This window comes from Poromitra crassiceps (assembly GCF_964638095.1).
Source record: "Poromitra crassiceps genome assembly, chromosome: 8".
Taxonomy (NCBI): Eukaryota; Metazoa; Chordata; class Actinopteri; order Beryciformes; family Melamphaidae; genus Poromitra; species Poromitra crassiceps.
Window position 1 is genome coordinate 40,688,438 of NC_139629.1, and position 18,141 is coordinate 40,706,578.

Consider the following 18,141-nt stretch of genomic DNA (forward strand, 5'->3'; position numbering starts at 1 on the left):
TTTTGCCTTCAGAGCCACTCAGTTTTGGAACACCCTACCAACTGAAATAAGATATTGTGCCACCTACCACATCTTTACAAAAAAACTCAAGACCTGGCTATTAACAAATCAAACATGTGATCACTTCTAATTAATTCATGGGATATTTTATTATTGTTTTTGATGTATTATGTTGTAAATACTGTACTTTACTTTTAATGCTTCTGTTTCAGGTCTGTGGTCTTATAACATCTTGCCAAAGGACTGCAGTTGCGAATTAGCCAGCTGGCTAAGACTGGCACATTTTCAGCAATGTTGATTAATGTGTACTGTCCTTTTACAAATAAACTGAAACTGAACTGATATCACCATATATATATATATACATGTATATATATACACACACACACACACTGCTCAAAAAAATTAAAGGAACACTTTGAAAACACATCAGATCTCAATGGGGGGGATACATCATGCTGGATATCTTTACCGACATGGACTGGGTAATGTGTTAGGAATAAAAGGATGCCACATTGTTTGGAAATGAAAATGATCAACCTGCACTAGAGGAGCAACAATGAGATGACCCCCAACACAGGAATGGTTTTACAGGGGGAGGCCACTGACATGTTTTCCCTCCTCATCTTTTCTGACTGATTTTTCACTAGTTTTGCATTTGGCATTCATGTGACATGATGACATATCTTCAATCTGCAGCCACGGAGGGGGATGGTTGTTAATCCTATGCCGGTGTAATATAGTTTGGATGTTTGCAGCCCAATAATACAATAAAAAGTTAGGTAATGTTAGACCGCCCTTTACTTTCTTTTTTTGTAAAATGTAAAATGAACTGAGAAATAGAGCTATCGAGTGACTAAAAAAAGTTTTGATTTTTGAATGGGTTCTTTTTTTAGGACTTGTTGGTTCCATGGTGCTTTCAAGTTCAAGTTTAGTTGGAAATTTAAAGCAGTGGTTCTCAAAGTGGGGTCCTGGGCCCCCCAGGGGTCCTTCTGGGTGTCCCCAGCAAAAAGGGGAATCATTATTTTCATGCTTCTATCCATAAGTAATGCAATGACAGAATGTATGTCTATTTTGGTCATGGATACATCTTCTGTAATAAAACATATAAAAGTAAAAAATCTTATCAGGGACCCTGGGACAAAATCTTATCAAATGGTGGTCTAATTTGTGTCACTTTAGGGTCCTTGATGTGAAAAGGTTTGAGAACCACTCTACCTTTACTTGATGTTTATCTTTGTGTTTGGATGGTTTCTTTTGAGGACTTGGTGGTTTCATTGTGCTTTAAAATGTGCACTGTGCAGGTTGGAGAGAAAAATGTGCTGACATTTGCAGAGCTGCAATTTTTATGCCTCCGCCGGCAATTCGCCACGCCAGACTTTCCAAGAAGTGAAGTGCTATCTTCTTATCTTCACACATTGAGAATCGTGTTCGGCGCGGGGCTAACTGAACTCAACTGGGGAGTCCCCCAGGGTGATCATCTCATCCCCTCAACCAGAGTCTCCACCCCAATTCGCTAAATCAAACGGAATGATCGGCAGTGAGTTTAGGTGTTGGAGATGTCTTGAAGCTACAGGTAGTCACATGGTTTCTGCTAGCAACTTCCTGTCAGTGAAGCCAGCCAATGAGGAGGGCGTGACGTCAGAGAGAAAGGACAGGATGCTGATGAGATGATAAATGATGCAGAGGAGACGCATGTGACGAGCAGAGGAAAGTGGAGTGTCAAACACAAAGAGCAGCAGACCAAGAGACAGCCAGTTAAGATGGTGACAGGCTGAGAAGCTGCTTCACACTCCTGACTGACTGGATATGGATTCCAGGCTGATGCTGGTCATGTTGCTCTGCAGCTCAGGTATAATGTACTCAGGTGTGTCATGCAAGGCAATCGGCAAAAAAAAAAAAAAAAAAAAAAAAAAAAAATTGCCGTTTGAAGACTTGAGATTTAGAGGAATCTCATTTTAAATTAGCATTAGAATTAGACTGTTGTGATGTCATTATTCAGTTTTAACCATCAATAATTGTTCCTTTTCTCATTAGAGTAAATACTGTATATTTATTTAGCGATTTTTGTCAATTATTTGTGCTGTTATGGCTATTAGCTTAGTCACTCACTTCTACACTAGCTTCTACACTGCTCCTACTTTGCTAATTATTTTAGATCCAACGCAGATTTTGATTCTGACATACAGTAAAGCTCCGCTAATTAATACACTTTGATCTGTGCTTTGAATGAATGAGGAAATAGGCGCTGTAAAATCTGAAGCTGTCCATGTTGTTTTGTGATTGATTGGCTAGTTGTTACAAACCACACCTCTTTCATGGGCACCAGCTCCTGTGCACGAGCATTTTCAAATTGTTTAAGTCAAACCAGATCAAGGGACAGATCCTGGATCTGTTTATCCTCCATTTGTGGTATGGGCCCCAGGTGTCTGTATACTGTAAATCCTGTTGAGATGCAGGTGAGTGTATGTCTTAGGCTGCATTTAGACTGCAGGTACAAGTGACAAAATTCCGATCTTTTGCTCTCAAGTGGCACATATCCGATATGTGTCATGACAGTGTAAGCAGGAAAAAAGCACATTGATCGGGATATTGTCAAGTCTGATTCAGGCCTGTCATATGTGGAAATAAATCAGATATAAATCAGATATGGCCCAATGCCACTGCAGTCTAAGCGGACATATCGGATATTACCTCTCACCCAGCTTAAAGGAACAGCTCACCCTAAAATCCAAAATACATATATTCCCTCTCACCTGTAGTGCTATTTATCCATCTATATAGTTTTGTGTTAGTTGCCTGAGTTTTGGAGATATCGGCTGCAGAGTTTCTGCCTTCTCTCCAATACAATAACTGGATGGCACTCGGCTTGTGGCAAAGAAATACATTTGAAAAACTCAACAGCAATGTCTCTTTCCAGAAATCATGACCCCGTTACTCAAGATAATCCACAGACCTTGTTATGAGCAGTTTCATGTAGGAACTATTTTCTTTTGACCGAACTACACCCGCTAGCTGCTAGCTAGTTCCTACATGAGACTGCAAAAGAAAATAGTTCTGCTATTGCTCACAACAAAGTCTGTGCATTATCTTGAGTAACCGGGTCATGATTTCTGGAAAAAGACAATGCTGTTGAGTTTTTCAAATGTATTTTTTTGGTGCTTCGAGCACTACGAGCCGAGTGCCATCCAGTTCCATTGTATTCAAGAGAAGGCAGACATCTTTGCCGCCGATATCTCCAAAACTCAGGCAACTATCCCAAAATGATAGATGAATAAATAGCACTCCAGGTGAGAGGAAAAATATGTATTTTGGATTTTAGGGTGAGCTGTCCATTTAATGTTGTGAAGACAATAAAGCATAATCCCCACTCAATTTAGAGCTTAGAACAATTTACGACTAAAGATTACCCTGGCAAACGTTTTTCACCTGGTCTTACATAAACACAGGAGAGAAAACTATTTAGATCTTAGAAAATGGATCACCCCCCCCCCCCCCCCCCCCACACCCCCCACTTGCCTCTCAGGGCTTTCGTATTGACTGGATGACGGCTTTGCGGACCCGAGTGTTGACTAGTCATCTTCTTTTCTTTCCGGCTGACAGATTGACCTTGTAAAAGGTGAATGATCTCAACTGTTAGTTTTAAGTATTCACCAGAAACAAAATTGGACTGTAGCTACCAGCATCATTCCAAAAGATTCACTGCAGCACCACGTCACTCACCGGAGACAGTAACAGCCAATCAGAAATGCACTGAGCAGGATCCACAAATGACACCAACACACATTATATAAAAACTATAGAAACACAAAAAACACTGACAAAAATACAATACAATAACAGTGCCCCACTCTACCCCCCTACACATGTTTAAATTGCAAAAAGTTTGTTTTAGCGTGTTTGACTTGTTGGCCTTCTCTCAGCCTACAGCCTGACTTGTTATGTTCTCTCAGCCTACAGCCTGACTTGTTATGAATGCATCCCTGGATCTTCAGGAAGCTGCACAGACAAAACCACAGATTGTTCCTCGCTCGGGCAATGTTCATCAGTAAGACTCATTGCAAAGATGGGTATGTAGGCTACACTGTAACCCTGCAAAGCTGGGTATGTAGGCTACACTGTAACCCTGCAAAGCTGGGAATGTAGGCTACACTGTAACTGTGCAAAGCTGGGTAGTAGGCTACACTGTAACCCTGCAAAGCTGGGTATGTAGGCTACACTGTAACCGTCATGGTAACCGTGCATGTTTTTCTTTCTGCAAGTAAGAGTCTTTGGCTTTTGATGTAGAAAATGCCGGTACACATTATTTTATAACTCTACTCCTGTACTACATTTTTCTACCAATAAATATATTTGAAAAAAAGAATGAAATACTACTACTACTACTACTAATAATAAGAAATATATCGCTGCAAAACATAAGATGGGCTGTTATAATGCCAAAATCTAGTAGATTGGTGTAATTTTTTGTTTCTGAGTAGTGGCTGACATTTCCAACCTATGTGCAAAGTTTGCCTGCTGTGGGCTTTATGGTTTCTGACGTGCATACTGTTTTAGCAGAGAATAATAATAATGATAAATGGAACTTTTACAATAGGGATCCACGCACTTCATGCTTGGACCCCTAATAATAATAATAACAAAGTAGAGTAATAATTATTTGACAAAGGCTACTGTTTTGTTGTGCAGGTCAATTTGTAATCAAAGATCTGACCGTGAAGCATTGTGCTGTGGCTGATGGGTGTATGAGCGGCACATTAAACTCTGGACTCATCAGGACCTCAATAAGCACCGAGTGCTGCTCAACTGACCTCTGCAACTTCCAAAGTGCCCCTGGTAACTTCCCTACATTTACTGTGTTTTGATTATCAGATGCTTCTTTGGACCAATGTACTTGTGACCTCCGCCACGGAGTTGGCTTGGCCTTTGGTCCAGAGTCTCCACCCTAGAATTTGGTTAGATTGCTGTAACGTAAAATATTGCTGTAGTGCCCCAATGACTGAAATGACAGGGTTTTTAAAGGCAGTGTGAGGTCATTAGGAGTGATTGTGGGCAGCTGTGCAATGAGGTGGAAGTGGAACAGGCCAGATGTGAGTGAGTGATGCATGGTGGGAACTTGAGTCCATGACAGCATGAAAGGAGGAGCTGGGGTGGAGGTGGGTTGTTTAAGTCAAACACAGCATGAAAGGAGGAGCTGGGGTGGAGGTGGGTTGTTTAAGTCAGACACAGCATGAAAGGAGGAGCTTGGGTGGAGGTGGGTTGTTTAAGTCAGACACAGTATGAAAGGAGGAGCTTGGGTGGAGGTGGGTTGTTTAAGTCAGACACAGTATGAAAAGAGGAGCTTGGGTGGAGGTGGGTTGTTTAAGTCAGACACAGCATGAAAGGAGGAGCTGGGGTGGAGGTGGGTTGAGGTCAGACAACAAATAACGATAAGAAAGCACTATCCAGCACAGGCTGCCATGCTGGCAGTATGGACGCCTGTCACTCAACTCGGCCACGCCCTTAATTATGCATAACTTTAAACCCTTATCAAATGTAAACGTTATAAAAGATATGACCTCGCCCACGGTTGTTATGAAAAGGTGAAACTAGCTATATAGACCAAAACCGTGTTTCGGTTTAGGCTGTAAAGATGTTTAATTACTGTTACAAAGTGGGGCATTTTAACATGAACGACGGGACTTCTGAGTCCTGCCTCAAGTGGCCATTTGAGGAATTACAGCTTAAACATCTTTTCTTTTCTAATGTATGGTAGCACTATAAAGAATGTACCTTTTATCTTACAGTGCCCCCTGTCCCTTCAACCAATGGTAAAAAGTGCTATGGCTACACTTTCTTGGGGGACACCATTGCAAACTGCTTGGGGGATGAGGACCACTGCTTCTCAGCAACAGGTAACAGGTCTATTGCATAATAATGTAACATAATACAGAAACATAGTCACACATCTGTATCAGGAAATTTGAAGTCACAGAGAAATATGTTTTAGGAGTTGCCGAAAACTGGTAATTTGTGAGCGAAAAAACATTTGGGACTCGTAGCGACAGATTCAAGCAGTTGTAGTTATTGACTTGTATTTGTGTTAGAAAGATATCCAAGAAAAAAATCTATATTTGTGAGAAAATATTTGCCTTCACATTATTTGATACAGGTATCTGAATGTGTTGCACCATATCCACCGCAGCATTGGTGCAAAAATGTGAGCGTATAGGCTTCTTGATTAGTGATTTCGTATAAAAGATTTTGTGCACCTGTAATGAAGAACTTGAGAAGGTTGTGTTTGTGGGAGAGGGAAAAATATCTATAAATCTGCAACTCCTAATGCTTCTCTGTGACTTCAAATTCACTGATACACATTTGTGACTATTTATTTTCTACAACTACAAATGTATTGATACAGATGTGAGAATATTATGTTTCTACAACTACAAAGTAGCTACATTATTATCTCCATACCAGACTCACTCTAATATGTCACATTCCTCAGCTCAGAGGAATGTTTCATGATGCAGCTATATGGTAATGCATTCAGCCTCGTCACTAACACTGTTTTCCTTATCATAGTGCAGGGGATAGTGCAGGGGCGTATGTCAGGCTGCGCCTCCAAGACCGCCTGCTCAGGTATAACATCTGCACAGGCAGCAGGAGTCATAGTGAAAGAGATGAGCTGCTGTGAGGGTGACATGTGCAACAGCCCCAGAAACACCGTTGTGGCTCCAACAGGTATTGCACTGCAAAACACTCATTTAAGCTACTTTCAAACAAGAACTTGGGGGTATGGTATGGCATAGTGCAGGGATCGCCAGGGTCCTTGAGGGGGTTCCTGGGGGTCCCCCATCAAAATGGGGAATTGTATATATGTGTAGAGATATATAGCCCCCCCCCCCCCTTTGTTATGAGCAGTTTCATGTAGGAACTATTTTCTTTTGACCGAACTACACCCGCTAGCTGCTAGCTAGTTCCTACATGAGACTGCAAAAGAAAATAGTTCTGCTATTGCTCACAACAAAGTCTGTGCATTATCTTGAGTAACCGGGTCATGATTTCTGGAAAAAGACAATGCTGTTGAGTTTTTCAAATGTATTTTTTTGGTGCTCGAGCACTACAAGCCGAGTGCCATCCAGTTCCATTGTATTCAAGAGAAGGCAGACATCTTTGCCGCCGATATCTCCAAAACTCAGGCAACTATCCCAAAATGATAGATGAATAAATAGCACTCCAGGTGAGAGGAAAAATATGTATTTTGGATTTTAGGGTGAGCTGTCCATTTAATGTTGTGAAGACAATAAAAAGCATAATCCCCACTCAATTTAGAGCTTAGAACAATTTATTAGATTACCCTGGCAAACATTTTTCACCTGGTCTTACATAAACACAGGAGAGAAAACTATTTAGATCTTAGAAAATGGATCACCCCCCTCCCCCCCCCCCCCCCCCCACTTGCCTCTCAGGGCTTTCGTATTGACTGGATGACGGCTTTGCGGACCCGAGTGTTGACTAGTCATCTTCTTTTCTCTCCGGCTGACAGATAATTGACCTTGTAAAAGGTGAATGATCTCAACTGTTAGTTTTAAGAAACAAAATTGGACTGTAGCTACATTTTGCAACACATTTGATTTCCACCACACAGAAGGAGTTATGAAAGCCAAGCCTCGCTCGCTCTGGAACAGATCCTCTTTTCCAAGACCAGCATCCTTCCAAAAGATTCACTGCAGCACCATGTCACTCACCGGAGACAATAACAGCCAATCAGAAATGCACTGAGCAGGATCAACAAATGACACCAACACACATTATATAAAAACTATAGAAACACAAAAAACACTGACAAAAATACAATACAATAACAGTGCCCCGCTCTACCCCCCTACACATGTTTAAATTGCAAAAAGTTTGTTTTAACGTGTTTGACTTGTTGGCCTTCTCTCAGCCTACAGCCTGACTTGTTATGTTCTCTCAGCCTACAGCCTGACTTGTTATGAATGCATCCCTGGATCTTCAGGAAGCTGCACAGACAAAACCACAGATTGTTCCTCGCTCGGGCAATGTTCATCAGTAAGACTCGTTGCAAAGATGGGTATGTAGGCTACACTGTAACTGTGCAAAGCTGGGTATAGTAGGCTACACTGTAACCCTGCAAAGCTGGGTATGTAGGCTACACTGTAACCGTGCAAAGCTGGGTATGTAGGCTACTGTAACTGTGCAAAGCTGGGTAGTAGGCTACACTATAACCCTGCAAAGCTGGGTATGTAGGCTACACTGTAACCGTGCAAAGCTGGGTATGTAGGCTACTGTAACCCTGCAAAGCTGGGTATGTAGGCTACACTGTAACTGTGCAAAGCTGGGTAGTAGGCTACACTATAACCCTGCAAAGCTGGGTATGTAGGCTACACTGTAACCATGCAAAGCTGGGTATGTAGGCTACTGTAACCCTGCAAAGCTGGGTATGTAGGCTACACTGTAACCCTGCAAAGCTGGGTATGTAGGCTACACTGTAACCCTGCAAAGCTGGGTATGTAGGCTACTGTAACCCTGCAAAGCTGGGTATGTAGGCTACTACTGTAACCCTGCAAAGCTGGGTATGTAGGCTACACTGTAACCGTGCAAACCTGGGTATGTAGGCTACTGTAACCCTGCAAAGCTGGGTATGTAGGCTACACTGTAACCCTGCAAACCTGGGTATGTAGGCTACACTGTAACCCTGCAAAGCTGGGTATGTAGGCTACTGTAACCCTGCAAAGCTGGGTATGTAGGCTACACTGTAACCGTCATGGTAACCATGCATGTTTTTCTTTCTGCAAGTAAGAGTATTTGGCTTTTGATGTAGAAAATGCCGGTACACATTATTTTATAACTCTACTCCTGTACTACATTTTTCTACCAATAAATATATTTGAAAAAAAGAATGAAATAATACTACTACTACTACTAATAATAAGAAATATATCGCTGCAAAACATAAGATGGGCTGTTATAATGCCAAAATCTAGTAGATTGGTGTAATTTTTTGTTTTTGAGTAGTGGCTGACATTTCCAACCTATGTGCAAAGTTTGCCTGCTGTGGGCTTTATGGTTTCTGACGTGCATACTGTTTTAGCAGAGAATAATAATAATGATAAATGGAACTTTTACAATAGGGATCCACGCACTTCATGCTTGGACCCCTAATAATAATAATAACAAAGTAGAGTAATAATTATTTGACAAAGGCTACTGTTTTGTTGTGCAGGTCAATTTGTAATCAAAGATCTGACCATGAAGCATTGTGCTGTGGCTGATGGGTGTATGAACGGCACATTAAACTCTGGACTCATCAGGACCTCAATAAGCACCGAGTGCTGCTCAACTGACCTCTGCAACTTCCAAAGTGCCCCTGGTAACTTCCCTACATTTACTGTGTTTTGATTATCAGATGCTTCTTTGGACCAATGTACTTGTGACCTCCGCCACGGAGTTGGCTTGGCCTTTGGTCCAGAGTCTCCACCCTAGAATTTGGTTAGATTGCTATAACGTAAAATATTGCTGTAGTGCCCCAATGACTGAAATGACAGGGTTTTTAAAGGCAGTGTGAGGTCATTAGGAGTGATTGTGGGCAGCTGTGCAATGAGGTGGAAGTGGAACAGGCCAGATGTGAGTGAGTGATGCATGGTGGGAACTTGAGTCCGTGACAGCATGAAAGGAGGAGCTTGGGTGGAGGTGGGTTGTTTAAGTCAGACACAGCATGAAAGGAGGAGCTTGGGTGGAGGTGGGTTGAGGTCAGACAACAAATAACGATAAGAAAGCACTATCCAGCACAGGCTGCCATGCTGGCAGTATGGACGCCTGTCACTCAACTCGGCCACGCCCTTAATTATGCATAACTTTAAACCCTTATCAAATGTAAACGTTATAAAAGATATGACCTCGCCCACGGTTGTTATGAAAAGGTGAAACTAGCTATATAGACCAAAACCGTGTTTCAGTTTAGGCTGTAAAGATGTTTAATTACTGTTACAAAGTGGGGCATTTTAACATGAACGACGGGACTTCTGAGTCCTGCCTCAAGTGGCCATTTGAGGAATTACAGCTTAAACATCTTTTCTTTTCTAATGTATGGTAGCACTATAAAGAATGTACCTTTTATCTTACAGTGCCCCCTGTCCCTTCTCCCAATGGTAAAAAGTGCTATGGCTACACTTTCGAGCGGGACACCATTGCAAACTGCTTGGGGGATGAGGACCACTGCTTCTCAGCAACAGGTAACAGGTCTATGGCATAATAATGTAACATAATACATTGTAGTTGTAGAAACATAGTCACACATCTGTATCAGGAAATTTGAAGTCACAGAGAAATATGTTTTAGGAGTTGCCGAAAACTGGTAATTTGTGAGCGAAAAAACATTTGGGACTCGTAGCGACAGATTCAAGCAGTTTGTAGTTATGAAAATATTTGCCTTCACATTATTTGATACAGGTATCTGAATGTGTTGCACCATATCCACCGCAGCATTGGTGCAAAAATGTGAGCGTATAGGCTTCTTGATTAGTGATTTGTATAAAAGGTTTTGTGCACCTGTAATGAAGAACTTGAGAAGGTTGTGTTTGTGGGAGAGGGAAAAATATCTATAAATCTGCAACTCCTAATGCTTCTCTGTGACTTCAAATTCACTGATACACATTTGTGACTATTTATTTTCTACAACTACAAATGTATTGATACAGATGTGAGAATATTATGTTTCTACAACTACAAAGTAGCTACATTATTATCTTCATACCAGACTCACTCTAATATGTCACATTCCTCAGCTCAGAGGAATGTTTCATGATGCAGCTATATGGTAATGCATTCAGCCTTGTCACTAACACTGTTTTCCTTATCATAGTGCAGGGGATAGTGCAGGGGCGTATGAAAGGCTGTGCCTCCAAGACCGCCTGCTCAGGTATAACATCTGCACAGGCAGCAGGAGTCATAGTGAAAGAGATGAGCTGCTGTGAGGGTGACATGTGCAACAGCCCCAGAAACACCGTTGTGGGTCCAAGAGGTATTGCACTGCAAAACACTCATTTAAGCTACTTTCAAACAAGAACTTGGGGGTATGGTATGGCATAGTGCAGGGATCGCCAGGGTCCTTGAGGGGGTTCCTGGGGGTCCCCCATCAAAATGGGGAATTGTATATATGTGTAGAGATATATAGACCCCCCCCCCCCAGTGCTGTAGTGGTTAAAAAAAAACGTGGGTAAACTATACTTTTGAGGCAGCTTTCTTACACGGCACCGGCAGTGTTATAACAGCGGATAAACTATAAGCTTCCGTGACCGATATACAAGACAAAATATGAGAGTAGAACAACTTAATCTGAATAGCCCTATAAGGTATATCAGGGGGTGCCCCACATTTCTGAGTAGCCAGCCAAATAGGAAAAATATCTGGCTAAATATGGGATGGGCCTTGGACCTTCAAGGGGGGTCCGGGGGGATTCTCCCCCGGAAGAAGATTTTGTACATTTTAAAGTAAAATTCGTCAACCTGGTGCATTTGAGAGCAAAATGAAGAGGCTAAATCTATGAAGAACTACACACATCTCTAATGTGTTGTGACTTTATAAATAATTAGGCCTAAACAATCAATATAAAATGTATTTACACATTGTGCACAAATTGCATTCATTGTGACAAATTTACAATAGTTAATATCCAGCCAGAATCATTGCAAATGGATGTTCAAAGTAACAGTTAGCAATAGCATTCAGTTAATCAATGACAGCCAGAGCAGTGCAAATTAATAACATTAGCTTGATTGAGCTCAGCACATCAAGCTTCAATCATTGCTACTTGACAACAATAATGTCAGGCATAATCTGACTAACTGCTTTAACAAGCAATTTATCATTTGCAACCTATATTCTTCGTTTTTTCGGGTTATTTGTGAAAAACTGACAAATCCATTCTGCTTCTTCTGCATCAGAAATTGAACAGAAAAACAGAAAAACGGAAAAACATTTTTAGCAACAACAACAACAAAAATTGAATGGGGGGGCCAGTTTGGGGAATGGGGGGACCCGGCCCGGTCAGGCCCCCCCAACGCCGGGCCTGGGGGGAAAGGGATGGGGGGGTATGGCATAGTGCAGGGATCCCCAGGGTCCTTGAGGGGGTTCCTGGGGCTCCCCCATCAAAATGGGGAGTTGTATATATGTGTAGAGATATATAGCCTACAAGAGCATCTAACATAATGTAATTCCAATTAAACCAATGTCATCTTCATGTTACTGCCCTCAGCTCCCAATCCCAACAACCTAACTTGTTTTGAATGCCAACCTGGAGTTTATGGAGGAGGCTGCACAGAGACAACCACAGATTGCTCGTTCGGTCAATGCTCATCGGTGGGAGTCGTTGTATACAAGGGTATGTAGAAGTGCACGTTTTTCTTTCTGCAACTAAGACTCTTTGGCTTTTGAACTAATTTGACAAAGGCTACTGTTTGTTGTGCAGGTGATAGAGTCATCAGAAATCATAATGTGAAGCGTTGTGCTGATGTGGTTGATTGGTGTGTGAGCGGCTCGTTCAGCGCTGGAGTCCTGAGGGTTGCAATAAGCACTGAGTGTTGCTCCACTCGCCTCTGCAACTCCAAAACTGCCCCTGGTAACTTCCCCATATTTACTGTGTTATGATTATCATATTATGCTTTAGTTGGGTCATTGCCGGTGAATCCGTGACCGTGAAGAGCGAAGGTTCGTTTCTCAGTGGATATATATATATATATATATATATATATATACACACACACACACACACACACACACATATATATATATATACATACTGTATATATATATATGTAGAAAAGGCTCCGTAAGGCCCCACCATCAGGCCGGTTCGTGGGGTAACTAACGCCCACGAACCGAAGGAGCCCGCGACCCAACGATGATGTCAGAGTTCACCTTGTGAGGTCATCGGTGATGTCAGGGTTTCCCCTGTGAGGTCATCAATGATGTCATACCGCGAATGTGCTGAGGTATAAAAGCGATGTTCTACTATGCTATCTCTCTCTGCTACCTGCTAACTATCTAACGCTACTACTCTGTATGTTGCTTGCCTTGTGTGATCTGCCTGATACTTCTGCCTGATATCCCAACTAAAAGCCTGAAAGACATCTCTGTGGTTCTAACCAATCACTCATTGCGAGCTCTTACCTAGGATCCAGCGAAACTCAACAAACTTCCTTACAATATATATATATATATATATATATATGTGTGTGTGTGTGTGTGTGTGTGTGTTTTATCTTTCAGCGCCCCCTTTCCCTTCTCCCAATGGTAAACAATGTTATGCCTGCAAAGAAGAGGGGGACTGCAGCAGCAACAACATTGTAACCTGCTTGGGGGATGAGGACCGCTGCTTCTCAGCAACAGGTAACGGGCCTATGGCATCAGACTCACAGTAGTTCCTCTGCTCAGAGGAATGTTTCATGATGCAGCTAGACCTGGTGAAGCTCTGCTCAGTGGAATGTTTCATGATGCAGCTAGACCTGGTGAAGCGTTCAGTCCAGTCACTAACATTTTTTTCCTCCTCACAGTGCAGGCGACTCCCGTGAAGGGCTGTGTCTCCAACATCCTGTGCGCAGGTAAATTAGTATCTACACAGTCAGCAGGATCCATAGTAAGTGATCTGATCTGCTGTGAGGGTGACATGTGCAACAGCGCCAACATCACCGATGTGGCTCCAACAGGTACTACACTGCAAAAGAGTCATTCAGTCTATTATTGAGTCCTGACAGTAAAGTTCATCCTCTGTGTCTCCTGAGCTACAGTGTTTACAGCCTCCATGTTTTTTCTGATGTGTTCCTCTATAGCAGTGGTTCTCAAAATTGTTGGGCTGCAGTACCCCTTTTCCCTGATTTCTGAAACCAAGTACCCCCTTTACCAAACTACCACATTTTAAAACGGCAAGAGAAAACTACAGCATACTGTATGATGCAATACATGAATGATAACCCACCTTTTGAAGAATATAACATTACAAAATAATACAGTGGGTGGAAGAGTTGCAATTACTCATTTTATGTTAATGTTTCATTTATTTTCATGATTTATTCTTACATTTTTCCATTTTCCCCTTTCTCTAAAGTACTCCCTGTAGTACCTCCACATACCCCTAGGGGTACGCATACCCCAGTTTGTAAGCCACTGCTCTATAGCAAGTCGTTCTTTCCCTCACTCCCTCTCTCTCTCTTTCTCTCTCTCTTTCTCTCAGAGTCTGTGAGGCTGGTGAATGGGACTAGTCTGTGCTCAGGCAGACTGGAGGTGAAGTCTAACCACTCGTGGGCCTCAGTGTGTGAAGCTGATTTTGACCAGCAGGATGCAGAGGTGGTCTGTAGGGAGCTTGGCTGTGGGGCTCCTTCAGTACTCCAGGGGGCGCTCTACGGAGAAGTGGAGGCTCCAATGTGGACCAAAGAGTTCCACTGCAAAGGCAGTGAGTCTGTCCTCCTGGACTGTGGAAGCTCAGGCTCAGCTAGAAAAAACTGCTCACCTGGCAAAGCTGTTGGACTCACCTGCTCAGGTAGAAGAGGAGCTGCAGCTTGGATTTAGCTTCATTCCTGTTCTAATCAAAGTGATTTTTACTTCTTCTACTAATGACCCTCTTGTCTCTCTCTGTTCAGAACCTGATGATGTCAGGTTGGTCAAAGGAGACAGTCGCTGTGCTGGTGAACTGTGGATGAAACTCCAGGGAGCCTGGAGAGCAGTAGATGATACACTCTTTAGTACCTATTCTGAGTGGAACCTGAAGTTAGCAGCTGTAGTGTGTAGAGAGCTGGACTGTGGCTCTGCCGTTTCAACAGAAAGGAAAAAGTATTCCAAACTGTATTTGGTATGGAGTTTCAAACCTTACTGTCTTCAGCTTGGGTCTACACTGAGGGAGTGTGTAACAACACAGTCTGCCAGCTCCTCTTCCACCCTGCAGATTAACTGCTTAGGTAACACAAACAGTCTCTTCTGTTTGTCTGTGTGTGTGTGTGTGTGTGTGTGTGTGTGTGTGTGTGTGTGTGTGTGTCCGTCCGTCCGTCCGTCCATCCGTCCGTCCGTCTCGCTCTCCCCCTCTCAATTTAATTCCAAATATGTAGGCTACTTATTTATTTAACCAGATAAAACAATTTTGATATAAAATCTCTGTTACAATTGTGACCTGGCCAAGAAGGCAGCAAAGTTACACATGGGATTATACTGGACATGTTAGCATGGAAGAAACAAAACAATAATACAAACAACAATACAATAAAAAGAATAAAGCAAAGACTACCATCTACACATCAGGGGCCAGTTGCACCAACAGGGTTTAAGACTGGGTATAAGCTAAGTCGGTCATAACTTTACGACCTAACAGCTATGCCGGTTGCTGTACCAAGAGGGCTTAAGCCTTCTTTTCACTAAGCCCAGGCTGGTCAGGAGGAGGCATAAACTGCCTGCGCCTGTAACAGAGATCTCCGTGGTAGTCTAGTCTATCAGCGGAGACCTGCTGTGATTGAGTCCTCACGGTCCTCATGGTCGTCAAGTCGCCTTCGAAGCATGAAATGCGATTATAACGACCTAGTTGTGCCTTCCCAAATGTTGATGTTAGTTTTTTAGAATTTAATACATAGAATTGGGAACGTTACATTCAATTTCATTCAGACTGCCTGGCACTCAATCGCCGCCATTTCCCCCCAGAGCTTCCACAGGAGGAGGGAGGGTGGGAGCAGGGAGGGTGTAGTGACGCACATACAGTAGTGGCCAGCAGGTCGCGAGGCACATTTTTGGGCCAATCACGGCCCGGCCACATCTACGCGTCGTTTGACGCGGGCTGATGCTGCTGCCCATCCACTTTGTATTGGAACATGCTGCTCGCATCACTTGGTCTCCCAGCATGCTTTGCGAGGCGTCGAGCAGCATGTTCCAATACAAAGTGGATGGGCAGCAGCGTCAGCCCCGCGTCAAACGACGCGTAGATGTGGCTGGGCCGTCAGGGGGCATTCGCCGGCAATTCACATGGACGCGCTTTGCTATGCCCGACATAGTTACGACCAGGCATAAACCGTGTTGGTGCAACCGGCATAAATCCACTCTTAAGACTGGTCTTAACAACGACCGGCATAGGAGTTATGACCAGGCATAACTAAGCCCTGTTGGTGCAACTGGCCCCAGAAGTGTGTATTCTAAACATGCAATCAAAACCCTCTGCAAATCTCAGGTTGCAGAAGGCATAACACGCAGCAGAGCACCAAAGGTGCTGTTCCAAACAACTGTCAAGCTGCCACAATCACAATCACGAAGCAAAAATGGTCACGTGACAATAGTAACAAGAAAACAACAAAATACATAAGAAAGAAAGAACATGGCAAAATAGTTATGCATTGCGGCAAGAGCAGCGCGTGTTAAAGATTTCATATATATATATTTTTAAACTGGACAAAGGGATGAGGGAGACTCATTTCAAACGAGTCTGCAGGTCGTTCCAAGACCAAGGGCCAAAATAAAATAAACTCCTTTTTCAAGCCTCAATCCACACAGTTGGTACCTTAAAACAGTTTTCATAAACTCTTTGAGGGAGGAACAGTGGAGTCATTTGACGGCCTGAAGAGTAAAATATTCTTTGCAACAGTCTCATTTCTTCCGCTTGTTACAAATAAGACCAAAAAATATACATGCTCCAAATCTGTGTCTTTTCTGGAACATGTTTTTAAGCAACCCATACCAAAAAGATTGATCTTTTATGTTTATAAATCCTGTTCGAATTTTGATCTACTGATCACATGCGGAAGCAGTGGCAGATTGATTTGGAATGTCAGATACCGCAGAAGATATGGGAACAGTTGTGTAAAATACACTTACTATTCTTGATTGTCTGGTTCATATGTCACTTGGCTGGATTGTTAATTTCAGTTGTTGCAGGCTGAGTGTGTTTTATCTGGCTGACTGATTTGATAAAGGGTCTTTTAAATTCAAATTCTCTATTTTCTCTCTCTCTCTCTCTCTCTCTCTCTCTCTCTCTCTCTCTCTCTCTCTCTCTCTCTCTCTCTCTCTCTCTCTCTCTCTCTCTTCCCAGAGTCTGTGAGGCTGGTGAATGGGACTAGTCTGTGCTCAGGCAGACTGGAGGTGAAGCATAACAAGTTGTGGTCCTCAGTGTGTGAAGCTGACTTTGACCAGCAGGATGCAGAGGTGGTCTGTAGGGAGCTTGGCTGTGGGGCTCCTTCAGTCCTCCAGGGGGCGCTCTATGGAGAAGTGGATGCTCCAACATGGACCAAAAAGTTCCAGTGTCAAGGCAATGAGTCTGTTCTCCTGGACTGTGGAAGCCCAGGCTCAGCTAGAAACACCTGCAGACCGGGTAAAGCTGTTGGACTCACCTGCTCAGGTAGAAGAGGAGCTGCAGCTTGGGTTTGGCTTTATTTCTGTTCTAATCAAAGTGACTTTACTTCTTTTACTGATGACTCTCTTGTCTCTGTTCAGAGCCTGATGGTCTCAGGTTGGTGGGAGGAGCCAGCCGCTGTGCTGGTGGACTGGAGATGAAACGCCATGCAGACTGGAGACCAGTGGATGACAGTGTGTTGACCTCTGTCTGGAACCTGAAGTCAGCAGCTGTAGTGTGCAGACAGCTGGACTGTGGCTCTGCTGTTTCCACAGAAAGGATATGGTATTCCTCAGCAACATCTGTATGGAGGATCAGTTCTTCCTGTCTTCACTCTGGGTCTACGCTGAGCGAGTGTGTATCAACATGGTTTGACTCTGACTCTTCTCTTTCCAGCCTGAAGGTCACCTGCTCAGGTAACACCGTCAATGACATCAACTATGAGACTGTTTCCAGTCTCGTCTGTCTGTCTGTCTGTCTGTCTGTCTGTCTGTCTGTCTGTCTGTCTGTCTTCCTCTCAGTTTAATTAAATGCATGTTGTCAAATCAGCACACTATATCAGTTACAGATCAACATTTTCACATTAAAATCCCCTCACACTTAAAATTACATAGATTTAACATGTAACATACATGTGATACAAATATCAAAATATAATAATATAATAATTATTATTATTATATAATACTCAACAATGATAAAACATAAAGAGGTGATTAATAATGAATGAAATTAAAGTGTAACAAATCATCTAGGATTTCCAGGCTATGAGTGATGGAGGA